Genomic DNA, 15496 nt, shown 5'->3' on the forward strand with positions numbered 1-15496 from the left:
AAAAAAAAAAAAAAAGAAAGAAAGAAAAGAAATTGTTTTTGTTTCTCAACCTTTAAACTGTATTCTAACTATAACCAAACATTATAAATGAAGAAAAACAAACATAAGTAACTCCAGTGTGATGATCAGTGACAGCAAGAGGCAGATTCTAGAGCCTGTTTGAACACTGAATGATGATTATACTAGGTCTGGACAGTTTCAATCATTGAAGGAAATATACCTCCCTGTTACTTGTACCCATTTGTCCTGGTTTTGGCAACTGAAGTTCAGGGAGAAAGGAGAAGGAAATTATAAGTCATTGGGTTTCTTTAGGGTTTTTTATTTCAAGAAATAGAGAACTTGTTCAAAATAGCTTAGGAGGAAGGTGGAGATGAGCAGGAGGCATTGCAACTGTAAAGGAGCATCCCTGCTAACCTAGTTCTGGACTTTCCAAACCTGGAATGTCATCAGATAGTTTTTCTCCATCACTTCTCTAGGCTTTCACAGTCTCTTATCTCCTCTTCTCCCTGAACATCTGCTTCTTTCTTGTTTTTGCAGACTGAATTCATCTGACAGCTTCCAGCAACACTGACTTGCCTTTGGGCCAACTCTGATCTTGTAGCCAGCTCCACCTTCCCCAGCCATCTGACAACATCTTTTTTCCTTTGTGTTTTTGAGAAAGGGAATCTGAGACATGGGGCCCTTGGTATAATTAGTTGGAGCCAAGAGAACAGGGTCACCTAATGCAGACATCGCCTCCAAAGTGACATCATTTAGTAGACATGTGTCTCTCAGTCTATGTACCTTATGGGGTACAGAGTTGGCGGAAGGAGGAACATTTATAAAGGAGGGGTTAAGCTGTCTTTTTAAAAATTACATTTTCACTCTTTGTGCCAAAAATTTTTCTGGGGACTTTACTTTCTTTATCACATTCATTTTTTTCCCCCAGAACAACAAAGAATAACTTTGCTTGCTCTTTTCATCAGACAAATCTTCCACTATCATATCCTCCCTAGGTGCTCTGAGTTCTAAGGGCTTCAAATACCTTTCACATAATAGGGTAACTACTAGTTACCCTCCAATTTTTCAGTACTGCAAAAAGAACCAATACCGACTTCAAAAATCTAGTTTTCATCCTAAATGGAGCATCTGCAGTCATGATGAAGTGTATCTGACTGCTTTCTGATCATGAAAAGCTTCAGATTCTGTAAATGGTTTGTGGGTAGGTATTGACTCCACCTGTTGACATTTACAGATGTTCTTTACAAATGTTTGCATCTATCTTTATTCTTTAACATAATGAAGGTTTCTGATTCATTATGATCAAAAAATTTTGAATGAACACTTTTATAATTAAAATAGTCCTCAACATCTGTTTTATTCCCTTTTGCTTAGACCATGCCTGTATTACCACCTGAAAATTGCAAGAGAACGATTCACGACATGCAGTTTGCTCTAACTTGTTCAGTAGGCCACAGTTAGGTCCCTTCTATTTCTAGGGCTTTATGACTCCTGGGCCGTGTGAGAAGCTTATGTGAAATAGAAAAAAAATATGATTGTTTTGGTGTCATCATACTCTGGCTCAGCCTGGAGGTGAATGAAGTCTTAAGAACAACAATTTAAAATTAAATCATTTGAATGGCTCTGAAAACCTGTCTCAAAGAGTTTGTAATTTGTTACCAAGCATTCTCTTAGCTCTGCTGGTAAAAGATTTTCTTTTCTTTGTTTCTTTTTATTTATATTATTTTTTTTTTTGAGTTGGAGTCTTGCTCTGTCCCCCACCGCTGGAGTGAAATGGCATAATCTCTGCTCACTGCAACCTCAGTCTTCTGGGTTTAAGCTATTCTTCTGCCTCAGCCTCCTGAGTAGCTGAGACTATAAGCATGTTCCACTACACCCAGCTAATTTTTGTGTTTTTAGTAGAAATGGGGTTTTACTATGTTGGCCAGGTTGGTCTTGAATTTCTGACCTCGATTGATCTGCCTACCTCTCTCTTCGACCTACCAAAGTGCTGGGATTACAGGTGTGAGCCACCACACCTGGCTGGTGAAAGTTTTTCTTTCATTTACTTCTTTATTCCCTCAAAGCTTAGTTTGTCATTTAAATCAAAATGATTTAGATGAAGAACTTGATCGGTGAAAATAAATTTACAGATTTTTCTCCTACACAAAATATCTTATTTTTTAAGATGATAAACTTAAAAATATGTTCAGTTCAATACCTCTACTTCTCATTTCTCTTTCTAAATGATAGCGTGATGTTATGTCACCAGCTGGTAAATCACTGCATCATTTCATTCCAGAAGTGACAAGATTTTTAATAGTCCAGAAAAATGACATCATATGTATCAATCTAAACACATCTCACCTCCACTCAGGTACAAGGCCATGTGAACTCTTGCTGATTTTTCACCCTCTTTTTCTTAAAGAGTTTGGAAGGAATGCCACTGTTTGGGGCTTGTTTGCATAAGACCCCTGCTGGCTTGTGCCAAGAGCAAAGAGAAATGAAAGGTCAAAATTACAATAAGCATATTTGTTTATGCTTGTGTGAGATTTGGTAGATCAGCTACACTGTAAGTTAACAGTACCTGGTAACAATGGCAGTGGTATTACACTCAGGTTAAGTGAAGAAAACATGCAGCATCTAAGACCACTACAAAGGACTTCTCATAAATCTCACATATTCAATAGGCAGCTTTTAATTTTCAAACAGTTTAAGCATTAACCCAAGTACATGTCAGAGTACCAAGAATAGGGAAGTTGGTGAATTCATTTGATTCATCTACACTTGTGTGTTGAACAAGCAAAGCATCCATCAAGTTGAAACTGTGTTGAAAGTAACATTCTGTTTGCATGTTAAATAGGATTGATCAATAAGTGTCCTGTATGCAGTGAAAACTCTATAAGCAAAAGGATTTAATATGAAATGTCTATGTTCTGTGTGGAAACATGACCAAGAAGATATGAAAAAATTAAAGAGAAGAGACGTGCAGAGATTTCACTTTGAAACAAAACCACAATAGCATTAGCATCTTCCTGCCATCAGCAGGTATAGAAAAATTATGCATGTATGTGTCTTTTGCTTTAGTTATTTTTACATCCACAAATTTTATGAATGTAGAAAAATGCTTTCTGGCATGGATATTCACTTTCAATAGAAAAAGAAGAAACAACAAACACGTTCAACCATAGGAGATGAAACAATAAGTTTGGATACATCCATATAATGCGATAGTATGTAGCCAGAAAAATCAAGACGATGACATAAAATGTTAGTGAAATGACTTAACATTAAGTGATCGAAGTAGTTTTGTAGAGTGTTATATGTCACATTATAGCATTTTGGTAGAAACAAAATAGGTACTCTAGGCGGTGGCTCACACCTATAATCCCAGTACTTTCGGAGGCCGAGGTGGGCAGATCATCTGAGATCAGGAGATTGAGACCTGCCTGACCAATATGGCAAAACCCCATCTCAACTAAAAATACAAAATTAGCCAAGTGTGGTGGTGCATACCTGTAATCCCAGCTACTTGGGAGACTGAGACAGGACAATCGCTTGAATCTGGGAGGCAGACATTGCAGTGAGCTGAGATCATGTCACTGCACTCCCGTCTGGGCAACAAGGGAAACTCCATCTCAAACATATATGTAATATCCATGCATGAATGTATGTATAGGTAAAATTGTGAAGAAGTATTTACTGAAATATTAACAGTGGCAGTCTCCGGATGATGAGATTATAAATAACCTCTCTCTTCTTTTTTTTTTTTTTTTTTTTTTTTAGACAGGGTCTCACTCTGTCACCCAGGGGGGAGTGCAATGGCGCAATCTTGGCTCACTGCAGCCTCAACCTCCTGAGCTCAAGTAATCTTCCCATCTTGGCCTCCCAAAGTGCTGGGATTATAGGCATGTGTCACCACTTCTGACCTATTCTTCTTTTTTGGTTCTCTGTATTTATATATTCTAAAAGGAGAATAATTTATTGCTTTCACAATAAATAATTAAAAATTTAAAGTCAGGAACAAAGCTATAAATACATTATGATCAGAAAAAATAGGAAAGACACAGACTAAAATACTGACGATGCCTATCCTTAGGTGATGGACCATGAATGCATTTCCTCCTTTATTTATGTTGTCACAATTTTTCACACAAAAAATATGTATCAGTTTTGTAATATACGGGTGGATAGTCTGCATTCCTCTGCTTTATATGGCCTAACATTGTAACCTATAATAATTATAAAAATAATGAGGACTTACAATGAGCTCTTAGAACTGTGTTTAGAGGGGTGTCAATGACCATATGAAGAAACCTTTGACCACTTGCCTTAGAGCTAAGCCTTCCCTAAAGTCTCAAATTAGAAAAGATAGTTTTATTTTTATGTGACTTTAACTTCTAGAATTACTGCTCATATACCTGCGACTGATTTGGTATTATGCTGGGAAAACGACTGCCATGAGGTTAATCAATGAGATTGAAAAAGAAAAGCAGATATAGCTCTTGCCCTTGAAGGAATCAGTTTGGTAAAGGCAAGATTGTACTGTAATACTGATTTGAGTTGTATGTGTGGTTTATGGTAATGAGTTCTATTAAGAAGGCATAAATAGCAATTTGAAGGTAACAAACAAGTGTATATAAGTATAATATAGACAAGGGTTGGGCCAAGAGAAGGATTATAAAAGCCACGTCTTACCTTGAAAAAGTTTAATGTGCTACTAAATCATTTTTAAGAACGTCAATTTTCAATTGACTTTAGCATACTTAATGCATCACCCAGAAGAACAGGAGATGGAACGTGGTTAGGTCAGAATTATAGACGGTAAGCCAGGATTCTGTCTAATATGAGTATAATGATTTCCTCTATAAAGCAAACCTTTACTGAACACCTGCTTTCATTGCCTTCAATCTGGAGATTTGAGGTAATGTGCCAGTCAATACCAACATCACAGACTCATCTCCCTAGAACTTTCATTTTAATGTAAGAAACTTAAAACAAATGCAATATTTAACTGAGTGTCTTCTACATGCGTTCATGGTCCTAGGCTCTGATGGCGTCACGTGCCTACCCTCATGGAGTGGGTATTGTGATGATATGCATATAAAAACAATTATGGGCCGGGCGCAGTGGCTCACACCTATAATCCCAGCACTTTGGGAGGCCGAGGTGGGTAGATCACGAGGTCAAGAGATCGAGACCATCCTGGTCAACACGGTGAAACCCCGTCTCTACTAAAAATACAAAAATTACCTGGGCATGGTGGTGCATGCCTTTAGTCCCACCTACTCGGGAGGCTGAGGCAGGAGAATCGCTTGAACCCAGGAGGCGGAGGTTGCAGTGAGCTGAGATTGCACAATTGCACTCCAGCCTGGGTAACAAGAGTGAAACTGTCTCAAAAAAAAAAAAAAATTATGTGTCTGTAATCCGTGCTGGCTGTGTTAAAGAGCAATGGAGGAAACAAAGTTGGATGAAGGTAGTAGTTGGGTGTATGATCATCTGAAAAGGTGATTTTAAGCAGGAATCCTTAAAAAAAAGAGAGAGAAAAAAGAGGTGTCAGATATCTTGAGAAGATTATTTCAAGGGAGGAGAACAGAAAAAAAGGTGTTCCTGAGATGGGAGTATGCTTCATGGGTGTGCTTCCAGGATCAATAATGAGGTCAGTTTGACAGAAGCTGGGTGACTGTTGGGAAAATTGTAGATGATGTGGGAGGTGGGAGCTACAGAATTGCCTTCACTCTGCCTGGGAAGCCACAAGAAGGGAGGAAGCAGAAGAATAACTTGAGTTGATGACTTGGATTGTGAGAGACTAACTCTGGCTGTTGTACTGTGGTTAGAAAGCATGGACACAGGGTGGGGACAAGGGTAGAGGTGAGGAACAAGCTAGGAGGCTCCTGTAAAACTCCAGGCAAGAGATGATGGTCATTTAGACTACGGCAGGGAGTGGTGAGAAGTGGTTCGGGTTTGGATGTATTTGTCAGGATTTCTCAGAGGATGTGGGGTATTAAGGACAGAGTCAAGGATGACTTTCAGGGCTCTGATCTAAACAATTGAGAGGGGATCTGCCATGCATTAAGTTGGGCTGGGGAGAAACGAATTTTACGTGGCTTCTTAAACTGAAACTGAAGACTTCACAGAGATTTCCAGCCTGTGCTGAGACATGTTACATTGTGCTCTTAGACCCTGGGAAGTGTATATCCAGAAGTTCTGTTCTTGGACTCCAGAAAGAACAGTGCTTCTCATCACTTACTACCTGAGGCGCTTCTCTGGTCTTCCTTCGACTATACCTTTTCCTATGAGATGAGGGGTCCATGAAGCCCAGGGGATGTGCCCTCTCAGAGCCTCCTCTCTTTTCCAGAACATGGTCCAGGTAACCGGAGCTTCAGTCCTCAGTCCTCTGTACCATTTGCCAGCAAGACTTCTTCCCCAGGAAACTCTCTGAGCCCGTGATTCTCATCATGTGATGATTGCCTGCCTGTTTCTCTGACTCTCTCACCAGCCTGTGAACTCCTCTGGGACAGGAAGAACAATTCAGCCCTCTTTGACTCTGTGGAATGAACCAAATGGCAAGCTGTTGGGTACACCCTCAGAAATTGCATGGGGGAAAGGAAGAGGAGGTGGGGTAGAAAAGAAGGCAGAACAAAATGATAGATCTGATGCTCAAAGACCTGGAAGCAGAGATTAAACAGTTGAGTGTTACCCATACTGAAAGTACAAAGTCATACATGGGGTAGATTAGGCATGAGTGACAAGCTGGTTCAGCAGTGATATGGGTATTCACTGCTTTCTCCTGAGGTTGTTTGGTGGACAGGTTAATATTGCTGAACTTGGCTAAGTCACATAACCCCCCTGTTTCTGGTCCTCCGTCTGTAAAATGGGGCTAACAATACCTCACAGGAGCGTCGAGAGGATACATGAGGTAATATATGCAAGAACTCTTTTACTTTTTCAGAAGAAAGACACTATATAAACCTAAGGTATTATTATCATTCATTTTAACTTTGGAATAGCATCATCCTGTCATTTTTGATCCCATAATTACAATGCATCAGGTAAGCACAGATTTTAAAATCAAGGAAGCGCTGTACAATGCGCGGAGACATGAAAACTTTGTCACATGAGAACAGCCCTGACAACTTCAAAAGTGCCTTAGGGCTGCATCTATTTCCATATTAATGCAAGCCGCATATATCATGAAAGAGAAATGCAAACGTGTAGTGTTTGCTAGCCTGAACCTCTGATTTGACAAATACACAGAAATGACCTGCTTGGGCTTAGTGGTAATGGGTAACTGCTGGCAATGGGCACTCTTTTTATTCGGACAAGGGAGTGAATGTAATTTTTGTTTGAAGCCAAGGGCCACCACTACCCATCTGGGACAATCAGAGGTCCCTTATTTTAAAGCGCAGTTTGAAATGTAGTTATATGCAGTGTTTAGCCTCCCTTTAGAAATACACATCCATGCAGCTTGGTCTCATAGAGTTTTTTGAACATGCTGGTTTTTAGAATCGTTAAGTGCTAAGTATTGCCATTTCAATACCTTTTCCCCCCGAAAATATTTCAATTAGTTTTATTTGCCTTTGCCACTACAAAAACCCACACATTCCTGGTAAATGGGATGAAAGAAACAAAAATTAGAAGACATAAATTTTATGAGAAGACAGTGTGGCCTTAGACAAGTCTTCAGGCCTCAGTTTCCTGATTTGTAAAGCACAAGGGTGGAGCAGGGTCATTTGACTGAATTAACAAAGGGTGCCAGTGTCCAGTTTAAGATCTACAGGTTGACAGTGCAGACGTGAGAAGAAAATGTCTTTCTGGTCCCTCTCTTATTTGTTCTTACCCAACAGTACTTTGTGAGTACCCAAGGTTATTTCAGGAATCACCATCATTTTACGCTGCAGTTGCATCTCTCCCTGGTGCAAACCTTGGAGTGTTATGCAGCTTTAATTAACAGTGAGATGTTGTGTTTTGGATGAAGACCAAGGTATAGCCCTTTGGGTACCTTTTTGGCACTCATTACAGAGACTGTAAGGTGATTCCGTCTCTTGCGTAGTTTAGGCAAGACAGAGATGCGGAGCTAATGTGTACATGGGCAGCGAAGTGGGAGTGCTCCTCAGAAAGTAATAGTGTTTTCACACAGACTATTGTCTGTGAGAGCCAGGGCACATGCCCCGCTCTGTGAATCCAGCTCAAGATGCTGCAGTGTGCTCCTTTCATCTCTCTCTCTCTCTGCGTTCTCAATCCCATGGGCCAGAGGCCACCTGCTCTCCAGCACAAATGCTGGGTGGGTAATGTGCACCTAGCGCCTTGCTGTCAGAGCTCCAGCAGTTCAGGGCACCAATGTTGCCTTTGGCCCGATTAATGGAAAAAAGTAAATTATTCCACAGTGGACCTGCTGAAGGTATGTGTGGAGCCGAAATTACAAGGATTTTATCCCTTAGTTTTTCCCCTAACTTTCCTGTTGGTATGAAATTCAGCAGCACTTAACTAGTTTTGTATTTTTTTTAAAGGGAAAATAATGGGTCTGTTGATACTAATTTGGATTTTTTATTGATGACCCCAGAGGTAGCTCTTGATTAGAAAATTATATTAGTAATAGAAATGGCTCTTTACTTCTACCCCATATGGGCATATCAGGGTAAAAATAGTCTGATGGTGTAATTTAGGTATTCTCCACTGATCCAGATGCCAGATCCATTAAAATCATTATGTGCCAGACACTGTGGAAGGAGATTTTACAGACATTATTTCATTTAATTCTCACAATCTTGTGCTGAAGCCTCATTTATAGGTAAGAAAGTTGGGGTGAGGAGTTAGCGAATGGCACAGCAGGGATTGAAAACTAGGCCTTCCAATTCCATGCTTGATACTCTTTCCACTGTACATGTACTGTCGAGGACACTTCACGATTCACTGGGAAATGGCCTACTTTAAAGAAACAAGTTTCTCAGCAACTGGAGGGCAGGCAAAAAGGAGTGTTTGTGTGGGAAAGAAGCAGAGGCAAATGATATGGTGGGATGAGAGAGAGAAAGAGAGAGAGACAGACACACAGAGAGAAATACATACAGAGAGAAATGGAGATAAACACAAAGAAAGAGAGAATGGGCAGGACAGAGTGGGAAGCACAGCTACGGCAGAGTCTTTCAGCAGAGGATGAATCCTTAGGAATGTTAGGATGTTTCACTGTGTAACGTGCTACTAACAGTGGAAATCATGAAACCTCTTGTTGAATTGTAAAGAGGCTTATATTATAAGTGTAACCCAAATATATCTTGGCTGCCTTGAGGCCAGTCCTGCCCACTGATGTATCTCTCAAAACATACATCTGACTTCAACGGCTAAGTAAATTGTGTAAATCCTTTTATTTTTTTAATACATTGTATTGATTTATTTATTCATTTATTTTTTTTTTTATTTTTTGAGACAGGGTCTCACTGTCACCCAGGCTGGAGTGCAGTGGCGTGATCACAGCCCACTGCAGGCTTAATATCTCAGTCTCAAGAAATCCTCTCACCTCAGCCTCCAGAGGAGCTGGGACTACAGGTGCATGCCCCATGCATCACTGAGTTTTTAATAATCATTTTTAGTAGAGACAAAGATCTTGCCATGTAACCTAGGTTGGTCTTAAACTCCTCAGCTCAAGCAATCCACCAGCCTTGCCCTCCCAAAGTGCTGAGATTACATGTGAGAGCCACTATGCCTAGCCTATTTATTTATTTTTAATAAACATATGTAAGTATCTTATCTTAAGAATTAGAACATTATTAGTAACTGTGAAGCCCCCATGTTTTCTTCCTGATCTCATCTCATTGCCTCTTCATTGAAGCCAATAATTTTTACGATTATTAGAATAATCATTCCTCATTTTTCTATTGAAAATATTCAATTTTTAATTGACATGTAATTATACATATTTATGGGAAACAGTGATACATATGTGTAAAATGTTCAGATCAACTTAATTAGTCTATTTTTCTTTATAGTTTGACAAACTATGTATATTATAGGGGTACTATACATTGTATTTTACATTTTTAAAAAATTTTAACATTTTCTTATGGTAAGAGCACATAAAATCTATTTTCTTAGCAAGTAGCTAAACACAGAAAAAAAAATATTGCATAATCTTACTTATATTTGGAACACCAAAAGGAAAAACAGGTGAATGCCTAGAAAGAATAGAATGGTGGTTACCAAGGGTGGGAAGGGGGAGAAATGGGGATGTCAGAGTACAAAATTAGAGTTACATAGAGTGAGTAAGTCTGAGTTCTGATGTACGGCATGTGGACTACAGTTAATAGCATTGTATTGTATTTTGTAAATCTTTATATTCAGTTTTTTTGAAAGAGTGTTGCTGTAGTTTGGATGTTTGTCTCCCTCAAGCCTCACATTTTAACCCCACAGTGGGAGGTGAGACCTAATGGGAGGCGTTTGGGTCATGGGGGTTGGAGCTCTCATGAGTGGCTTAGTGCTGTGCTTACTGCAATAATTTCTTAGTCCATTAGTTCTCACGAGAGCTGGTTATTGAAAAGAACCTGGCACTCCCCCGTTTCTCTCTTGCTTCCTCTCTGGCCATGATATCTCAGCAACCTGAGACTTTCACCACTGGGCTTTTGCCCGCTCTTCCAGTCAACAGAATCATAAACCAAATAAACCTTTATTATTTTTTTTAAGAAAAAAAAAAGGAAGAACCCAGACTTAGGTATTCTTTAAAACAATACGAAACAAAGTAAGACAAATGTGCACAATTTTAACTACAGGCAGCACATTACAGAGCAAAACATCCTAAAATTCCTTAGAATACCTTCTCTGCCAGGAGACCCCGCAGCGGCTGTGCTTCCTACTCTGTCCCACCCATTCTCCTTTTGTATGTTTCTCTCTGTGTGTATTTCTCTGTGTCTGGCTTTCTCTCCTTTTCCTGACACCATGATGCCGCTTGCCTCTCCTTCTTTTGCGCACAATCACTCCACTCAGGTATTCGCCTCCCAATTTATGCCCCTCCTCTTCACACAGGGCCCCCGGGGAAGTCTGTGACTGCTATTAATCTCATAGGGAACAGGCCTTGGAATTTCAGTGAATAAAATTCTCCATCTCATTATATAGGTTAATAAGCTCCTAGAGCATGTTCAGATCCTATGAAATATTAACGATGTGTCACAGAAGTTGTAGGCGGAGGGTATCTTATGCTTAGAGCATTTAGGAGCCTTGGCCAATGGACTATCAGTCAGAAATCAACACAAAGCATTGTTAAATGCATAATAAAAAAATCAGCAGAAAAATATTTGATTTCTAAATGTAGACGTAGGAAGCAAATTCTGGGGAGAACATTCATTACTACTTAAAGGGAGATGTCTTTAAAACTGAAGATGCATGTGACCTTCCCACTAGGAAATGAACAACATGTTTGCGTTATGCAGAACAAAGAAGAAAAATCATTTTGGAAGTCAAGTAGTAAGTTGTAAAATTAACATTTAGTGACAACAGTTTTTTTTATTCTACAGTGTACGATAAGCAGTAGGTGATAGGGTTAGCACTCAGCTTCCAGTTCAGAACTTGGTGGAATCAACTATCTTTTATGAGCACAGATTTAAGGCAAGCCCCCACTGAACCTCTCAAAACAATGGAGAGGTTTGAACATAAAGCCAAAGCTCTTCTAACTGAGGCTCCAATTTTATGTGCTCCTTGAAAATAAACATAGATTTAACTTTTACACTTTGGTGTCTTGCATTGACCTGTTAAGTTAAAAATAGAAACGCTGAGCAAAGAAACCACAGAAGAGTTTATTTCTTTTCTTGCAGGTTTTTTGTTTTTGCTTTTGTTTTTGTTTTTTTGTCCTTTACTCTTTTTTTGGCCGTGATAAGACACTTAATTGGTGCAATACTGTTGTTTTAGGAGGGATATCTCAGTGGTTCAAGTAGGACAAGACAGAGTCTGAAGCTTCTGGCAAATTCAAAACTGTGCAGTTGGTTTTCCAGCCTCGTTCCTCCCTTCGCCCAAACAAGCTCTCATTGCCAGGTGCCCTCTCGACTTACAGATTCCCTGGAGCAATTCCCCCAAAGACTTTTATGAACAGTATTTGCCAGAATCTGTCTAATGCCAGAGGTTCTCCGCTGTTTACGCAGATTCTCCATCAGATTAATGTTGTTCCCACCTTTAAATTTTAGAAGGATAGTTTGGAGACTGTCAGGACTATCCACACACTTTGCGCATTTGAGAAAGTCCAGGATTGTCAGATAGTAACGATTTTTTTTGTCCTTTTCTTTCTTTTCTTTTTTTTCCCCCTCCATGCTTTTTTTTTTTTCCTCTACGCTTTTGGGTGCTGAAATAATTTTTTTCTTCTGCAGACTTTGGAAAGGGACTGCTTGAGTTCCAGAAGACAGAGAAAGTTTCAAGGAAGGAAAAAAAATAAATCATAGGATCACTAATGAAGGCATCCATCATGGACCAGGTCTGGACTCTAGGTTCCTGGGTCAGGGAATTATAATCATGACACTGTAAACTCCTAGTGGGAGGAATCATAATTATAGACTGACTCTACACCATTACTCTGAACTCCCTTTTTATTTGCTTCATGTCCTAGCTTTCCTTGCAGCTAAAGGTAGCCATGTGACACTAAGCAATGGAACTTCAGCAGAAGTCTGCTGGGCTGAGGAAGAGGGCTTTCTTATTTAAAATAAACAATATAACGTGCATCTGCCTTTTGACCCTGTCTTGAATGCAGATTCTGTGCCTGGAGACCACAGCAACCATCTAGAGACCATGAGGGAAATGCCAAGCCAATGGCAAGAACCTTGGACCTGGCATCATTGAGTCATGGAACCAAAGCCAGCAGTGGCCTCCTTCCAAGGAATGTATTAGTTAATAATGTAAAGAATCTATGTATTTGAACCACTCTATGATAGATTTGCTGCTGCTTGAGCCAAACACATTCCTAACTGATACAATGCCCTGACTAGTGCCTAGAAAAATGACCTTCAACCAGCGAGAGGGAGGAAAACCACAGGCGATCAGGCTTTAATAACCATCTCAGTAGCGACCATTCTAAAATCTGCTTCTCTAATCCCAGTCTGCTTCCTAAATTTTAGAACCCTGTGTCCTATGGCCTAAAGGGTATTCCCAGCAGGATAACTCACAGTACCTCAAACTCTCCTTGTACTAAACTAAACCCCTCTTTTCCCCATAAATCTGCTCCTCTGATTTAAATTCTTAATTTAAATTAATAGCACCACAGTCCTCTAACTATTGAAGTCAGGATATAGGCCCCATCCAGTGGAACTCTGTTGAGCTTGCACCATTTCAAAGTCCTAATGACAGATTCACAACTTTCTTGGTACTAAAGTTGGCTTTTTTTTTTAACCTGGAGACTAGTCACATAATTAACTGGGAAAAAAATACACAGTGCTTGCTTTGGCAACACATACACTAAAATTGGAAAGATATAGAGAAGATTACTATGGCCCCTGCGCAAGGATGACATGCAAATTCGTGAAGCGTTCCATGTTTTTCAAAGGGCTGATATCCAGAATCTACAAATAACTAAAGGATATACAAGAAAAAAAACAAACCCATTCAAAAGTGGGTGAAGGACATGAACAGACACTTCTCAAAAGAAGACATATCTGAGGCCAACAAACATATGAAAAAAACGCTCATCATAACTGGTCATTAGAGAAATGCAAATCAAAACAACATTGAGATACCGTCTCACACCCGTTACAATGGCAATCATTAAAAAATATGGAGACAATAGATGCTGGAGAGGATGTGGAGAAATAGGAACACTCTTAAACAGTTGGTGGGAGTATAACTTAGTTCAACCATTGTGGAAGACAGTGTGGCGATTCCTCAAGGACCTAGAAATAGAAATTCCATTTGACCCAGCAATCCCATTACTGGGTATATATCCAAAGTACTATAAGTCATTCTATTATAAAGACACATGCACATGTATGTTCATTGCGGCACTGTGTACAAGAGCAAAGACCTGGAACCAACCCACATGCCTATCAATGATAGACTGGACAAAGAAAATGTGGCACATATATACCATGGACTACTATGCAGCCATAAATATGATGAATTCATGTCCTTTGTAGGGACATGGATGAATCTGGAGGCCATTATTCTCAGCAAACTGAAACAAGAACAGAAAACAAAACACCACATGTTCTCACTCATAGGCAGGTGTTGAACAATGAGAACACATGGACTCAGGGAGAGGAGCATCACATACTGGGGGCAGTTGCAGGGGGACTAGGGGAGGGACAGCGGGGAGTGGGGAGGGTGAGGAGGGAAAACATGGGGAGAAATGCCCGATATAGATGAAGGGGGAATAGAGGCAGCAAACCACCTGGTATGTATGTACCTATGCAACAACCCTGCATGGCCTGCACAGGTACACCAAAACCTAAAGTAAAGCCAAAAAAAAGAAAAAGAAAGAAAAAAATACACAATGGCGTGAGGTTTTCTCACATCACAGCTCCTCCTCCTGCTCCCATATCTTCAGACTTAAGGACAAAAGGGAAGGGGAGAGGAGAAGGGAAGTGTCCTTACCCTGCCATCTGGTTCATCCCAAATCTGCCCAGCTGCCTGGCCTTGATGAGGGAAAGAGCTCCTGGAGAGGGCAGGGCCAAACAGCTAGGACTTTCCAAAAGACAAGAAGATAGCAGGAAAATGCCTCTGAGGAAGAAGCTACGTGAGGACCAAAATATTAAATCTCATTATTTTGTTTTGCTTTTCAAATTACACAGTCTAATCCTACCCACAGGGGTCATTAATATGGGCTCCTCCCTAGAGACTCAACTCGAACTAGCAAAAGAAAATTTTAAAAAATGCTTTGGTTCACATCATCCACTCACGATAAAGGCAGTGCTGGAGCTGGCCCTAGGGTTGACTGGAACCGGGAATTGACATCCTTCAGAAATGCCTTGCCTGTCAGCTTCATTCTCTCAGTGCAGAGAGGCTGCTTCTCACTGCAGCCCACAGGTCACCAGCCTCTCAGCTCAAGCCCAGAGAGAAAAAGTTACCTCTCACCTCGCCTCAGTGCAAAAAATCCCAGAAAAAATAATCAGCAGGCATTTTCTGAGGTCCTTGAGGACAAGCTTTGTACACATAAAAGACTGTGAGCAGCAACTTGGTTTCTAAGATAAATATTCAATATACTACTAATGTAATGGAGCTTTTTTCTTCCAGCTTTTAAGTTCAAACTAAAATCTTATTATTCTATCTATAAATCTAATAAATTTTTAAGGGATACTTTACAATTTTGGCAATTAAGTTCAGTTAAACAGTCTAAACCGCATTTATAAATGTAATATATATGATTTTCTTTTTAAGTACTTCAAATACTTGACTAACAAGCAAAACTTTTCCAAGGACCTAAGCAATTCTTATAAATCTAATAAATTAAACTTTTAAATATCATGACCCTTAAGTTCTCTTAAATCTTTCAATACTGTTTACAAACTTAGCCAACTTCTCCTGGAACATTCTACACTAATGCTTTCTTCTAAAATCA

The 15496-nt window shown here is 39.8% G+C and overlaps 1 non-coding gene across 1 annotated transcript; it reads left to right on the forward strand.

Moving 5' to 3' along the window:
• The first annotated feature begins 13377 nt into the window (after positions 1-13377).
• On the forward strand, positions 13378-13484 carry LOC119472252. The gene has a single exon (XR_005201370.1). It is a non-coding gene; the product is annotated as a U6 spliceosomal RNA (small nuclear RNA).
• The last annotated feature ends 2012 nt before the right edge of the window (positions 13485-15496 follow it).

This window comes from Cebus imitator, unplaced genomic scaffold, assembly GCF_001604975.1.
Source record: "Cebus imitator isolate Cc_AM_T3 unplaced genomic scaffold, Cebus_imitator-1.0 Scaffold91, whole genome shotgun sequence".
Lineage (NCBI taxonomy): Eukaryota > Metazoa > Chordata > Mammalia > Primates > Cebidae > Cebus > Cebus imitator.